General features: G+C 38.4%; 1 long non-coding RNA gene across 1 annotated transcript; it reads left to right on the forward strand.

Moving 5' to 3' along the window:
- The first annotated feature begins 6 nt into the window (after window positions 1-6).
- LOC120107720 lies at window positions 7-3775 on the forward strand. The gene is made up of 2 exons (XR_005509395.1): window positions 7-801; window positions 3336-3775. It is a non-coding gene; the product is annotated as an uncharacterized LOC120107720 (long non-coding RNA).
- Window positions 3776-5265: the final 1490 nt, after the last annotated feature.

The raw sequence follows: 5265 nt of genomic DNA on the forward strand, positions 1-5265 counted from the left end.
CAAGCTAACAGCTGCATGATTATGCTTGCAACTCATTCTTTGCATGCTGATTGAGTTTTTGAGTGCTTAATTTCTTCCATGTGTGTAATGAAACCTTGAATTTCATATCTTTAGTTTGTTGGCTTCATAAATTGATGTCATTAGTTTCATTTCTATTATGAGGAAGGTTATGCTGATAGGGGTGTCTATGGGTTAGGTCAGACCAAACCGAGCCATGGCTAGGTCGGCCAGATTTTTATTCCTCAAAACCAAGGTCAGCTTGACTGAAGGTACCAGGCATGGGCACGGGAGCTTGCCAATTTTGTTTCTGGCCATGCTCAAAACAGGCATTATTCAATTTTTATCATAAAACATTGCGGCACAAACTTTCGACTTTCTAGGCCCAATTGGGCTTTAGGGCCCAAAAGTTGACTTTGGGCCTAGTTATTCTGGGTCAGATCTTTGAGCTACTTGGACTGTCCCATTAAAAGCCTTACATGACAAAGAAGGCTCTTCGAAATGCAGTTTGATTTTATCCTGTATTAGAGTTTCTATAGAAAACCTAACTCTGAACATAAATTCCATTTTTTTCAATTTTTATTTTTAATTGTTTTGCTATAGTTTAGGACAGTGAGATGAACTGCTTGTTATTGGTTCATTTTTGCATGTTGGAGCAGGCAGTGTTGTCGAAAGTGCTCCATCCATTTGTCTAAGTGATTGGGAGAGGCAAGGAAACGTCTGAGCACCTTAACAATCCCTAAGCGAGGCTGGTTTACCAAGGGCACCTAGGCAAGCACCTAGGGCAAAGCGAGAGGCATTTAGGTGAGCGCCTCTCGTTGTCGAGAACTATTCTTCTTGTACTGTTTGACCTATTCTCTTAGAGCTTTCTTAGTTTTATTTTGATATTGATTTTGATATGTAAGAGCTCTGATAAACAAAGGGTTACTCTTGGATGTTCGACAGTTTTACTCGTTCATGTTGTGTTGTTGAGTAACTTCAAACATGTCTGTATTTTGTTATCATGTTTGAACTTTGAAGCTATTTTATTATGTACTGGTTTATTTTGGCTGACTTATCGTTTAAAAGCATGTTATCAAAGATGGTATTTCGATGTGATGTTTGAAAGTTGTGAAACCTTATATCTAATGTTCAAGGTGGTCATGTTTTAGGATGTTGAATCTTGGATAATGAAATTTATGATGTTTGCACTGTTTTTAGATACCAATATTATTTATTTCTAATGCAATTATTGAACTTTTTGTAAATTAATGCCTTGCTTTCCTCATGTGAATGGATTTATGGTGCATGGTGCCTTAAGCGATGTGGGGGTCTTGTCATCGTATCAGTGCCTTTTGCTTTCCACAACCTTGGATTAGGGTTAATCAATTAAAGATGAGGAAAAGTTCAAGGAATAGGGTGGATAAAAAAGGAAGTTCAGAAAATTTATTAATTCTCTGCAAATTTAAATTGCATACTCAATCGTGATACTTGAACACTAAAAGGCTCAAAATCAATTGTAGGAATAATTACTCCTTCAATCAGTGTTGCAAATAAATTAGAGAATATATCTGAGGCCTTAGGAGGAGAAAAGTGCTCATTAACCTGTTTTGTTGTCTTTTCTTTTCCCATTTCACCCTTGCCTTTTCTACTCCTATCAAAGAGGATGGTTTGAATTCAAGTTTCAAATCCTGGTGGGACATCCCGAGGGTCGGGATGGGGCACCATCCTAAGTATCACGATGTGCATCTTCCCACCATTAGTATCCTGTTCAGCTCATTCTGGGGCATACTCCTTCCCAAGTGCAGGGATGGGGCAGGACGGCGTGTATCGGGAAGTCCCGCCCCATGGGATTCAGTCATTGGCTTGCATGTCCATATGGTGCATGGAGGGTGGCAGATGACCTCGAGTTCCTCTTCTTAAGTTGACATGGGCTACATGCCAGCCAATTACCTGTGTGCTAATGATATTAAATGCTAAATGGGATAAATTATGGAGTAGAAACCATTGGAAAATGCTGATATATAGTCTCGACTGTCCACCAACAGATGTTTAAGCAACTATTTTTGAGAGACATAAAGCTAGCATAACTATCACCTAAGAACCTAAACTTTAATGGCATCAAATAAATAGATTTTCATCACTCATAATCTCTGCTCTTGAAACATAGGCCTGATTGTACACCTGGACTACATTAACAATTCGACTTTATCACTGTTTATTAGCAAAGGTAATTGCATTATGCTCACTCATTTCTTTGTCCAACTTAGTCCATGACCAGTCATTCAAAGCATAGTATCAAGATTGTTCATCCACCTCAAGATCCCTTCTTCACTCACTTCACTCGAACATTTCAAACCAAACTCTCACTTTTAGCCGCATCCAATATAAAAATGCTTTCTTTGACATCTTCAAACAATCATTGGAAAATATATAGGTCTGGGAATTGATGATCTTGAATCTTATATTTCAAACTCTTGGAAAGAATTCTTCTACTTCTCTCATTAGTTAGGAATTGTTCATAAAAAGGGACTTCGCATACTCAAGACTCTTCATTGCTTCCTACGAGGACATTTTTATGATCCCTCAAAATAAATTTCGACACAATTAATAATCCACTTCAAAATACTGATGAACTCTGCTAAGTATCCCCTTCTGTTGCATGTGGAAGGAGGCTGGAGATAACTTCTACCTTAAGATTACTATATTCATAGGGCAGAATCTATGCGATCCTCATTGGCTAATTACAAAGATATCAAACTGGTCTTTATTGCTGAAATTATGTCGCCTTTGCAGCTACTGTAATTTTTTCAATTCAGTTACTTCTTTGGCAATGAATGCTGCCTGATCCAGCATCTACTCTCAGTTTACAAACCTCCAATACATGACACCTTAAAAACCAGGCATTTGTAGCGTAAAACTTCATTACACTTATCAGTTAGCTGCTTACACAATTGTTACGCTGTCATTTTCCAATTCTTTTTTCCTTTTCCCTTTTAAAGATATTCATTACCTCACAAATTCACCTCGAACTACTTCCACACCCAGTTGAGCTTCATGTAACCAAGGACCATACCGAGATCGTGTGAGAAGCTTTTTCTTTGGCTTGTGTGAGAGATTTACCTCTTAAAATCCAGATTGAAATCTATTATTACTTTGCCGTTGCCCATTTCGAGTCTCAAGCACATTGTTGCTTAGTGCAAAGGTGTAATTTTCGTAGGTTTCTTGGATCTGGGTAATTTTTTTTAATGGAACCTGTTCCAGTATTGATTGGGTGCTTATTTTTGTCGGTTTCGTGGATCTGGGTTTTTTTTTTTATGGAACCTGTTCCAGTATTGATTGGGTGCTTATTTTCATAGGTTTCGTGGAGCATGCTTACCCAAATCATCTAATGTGTCCATCATTTCACACCCTCGGCATTTCATCGCTGCCAGATACTCCACAGCCGAGCCAGGTCCATCTAAAATATTAATGAGTTTGTTATTAAGCCTTGCTATTAGAACCGTCTAACCATTCCGATTTCAAAATTGGGCATATTTCAATTATCATCAATAGAATCAGCATTACAAGTTTTGACCTATCATGCTCATATTTGCCCGACTGCTGGAACGGAGAAGTGTTCTTTTTTTTTTTTTTTTTTGTAGGTTTAAGTAGTATGCTGTTGCTCTACTCTCCATTAACTAATAGCTGCAATTCTGCTACTGGTAATTCATCTCACTCTCTTAGATCCCAATGTTGTGTAAGCTTGAAACTGGCCATCTGATCTCATTGGTAAGTAAATTGTTGTTGGCCGGTTACAGATGGCATCATTGCAGAACAATCAGGCATATATGGTTAATTATTAGGGCTGATTTAATTAGTTTCCTTTTTTTTCTATTTGGTAAATCGGATATATTATATCGGACCACTGTAAATATATCAGTGACGAAAAACAAAAAGCCAAAAATTGAGAGAAAACATCTGTCACCGGTCCACATATATTATTGCTACCTAATCTGTAGTATTATTAGCTTCTCGTAAAATAGTTTCCTCCAAACTTTATTCAAATATTGAAATCATAAGAATAGCAAGTGCTAGTTTTCCCACCATGATTATGTTACTGCATTGGCACTTTGAGCTTGTCCTTCGAGTTCATTCCTTCGGATAGAAGGAAACCGGCAGCAGTCGCAACAACAGCAACAGGGACGTGGATAAAAAGTATTTTTTGCGGCTGATTTTCTCATGATTATTGGATTATTTTTGTTGTTTCGAACGCCATGATCTAAGATGAAAACCAGAGAAAACATGGATGACTAATTCCTGTCCGATGTCAACTCTCTTAACCTATTAAATTATGTAGGAAGATAAGCCGCCATTGGTTTAAATTATCTCGTTGTGGATCTTCTGGAAGTAGAGAGTTCACTGAATTTTAGCTTTAATTTCGCAATGGGAAAGTATTCGGCATACTTGGTGGAGCCAGTTTTAGGCCTTTGTAGAAAGGCTTTGTTTTGCATCTAGCCTTGTTAGATATGAGAAATATGTTGTAATAATTGTTTCAAAAACATCTGATTGGAAAAAAAAAACAATATGAAATAAAAGATATATAAAGAAGAAACAATGTAAAAAATAAAGGGACAAAGCTATATAAAATACAACAGAGTAACACAAGTCTTCACAAGCTACACAAAAAGCAATATAGTACTAATTGCCGTTATTCCTCCTACGAATAAACTTGCACGCTAAACCTTCCATATTGTTTCCAAAGAACTCTTCCTTCTCCTCTCTGTTCCTCACAGCTCTTAGCCTCCATTTTTCTTGTCTTTTATCCTCTCTCTTTCATGTATTTCTTCCCTCTGTCTTTCTAATCTCCTAGCTATTCTTCCTCCCTTTCCCTTTCAGTTGGCTCTTCCTCTCCCTTCTGCCACTACCTAACTCTTCTCTCTTTCTCACCTCCTCTTCCTCCTCCCTTTTCCAACCTCTTCCTCCTCCCTCCTTCTTGCTGCTTCTTGTTTTCCTCCGTGGTCTGTTCTCTTCTCTCGTCGTAGGCGCTTCCTCTTCCTCTCTTCTTTTAGCTTCCTCCTCTTCCCTCTTCTTGGTCTCCTCTTCTTCTCTTCTTCTAGCTCTTCCTCCCTCTTTTTAGCTCCTCTCTCCTCATCCTTGCCTCTTCTTTTCTTCTAGCTTCCTCTTCCTCTCCTTTTAGCTTCCTTCTCTTCTCTCTCCCTGCCTCTTCTTCCTCTCTCCTTTCAGTTTCCTCCTCCTCCCTGGTAGCTTCCTCTTCTTCTTCTTGGCCTCCTCTTCCTCCCTCCTCCT

Source organism: Phoenix dactylifera, unplaced genomic scaffold (assembly GCF_009389715.1).
Source record: "Phoenix dactylifera cultivar Barhee BC4 unplaced genomic scaffold, palm_55x_up_171113_PBpolish2nd_filt_p 000982F, whole genome shotgun sequence".
Taxonomy (NCBI): domain Eukaryota; kingdom Viridiplantae; phylum Streptophyta; class Magnoliopsida; order Arecales; family Arecaceae; genus Phoenix; species Phoenix dactylifera.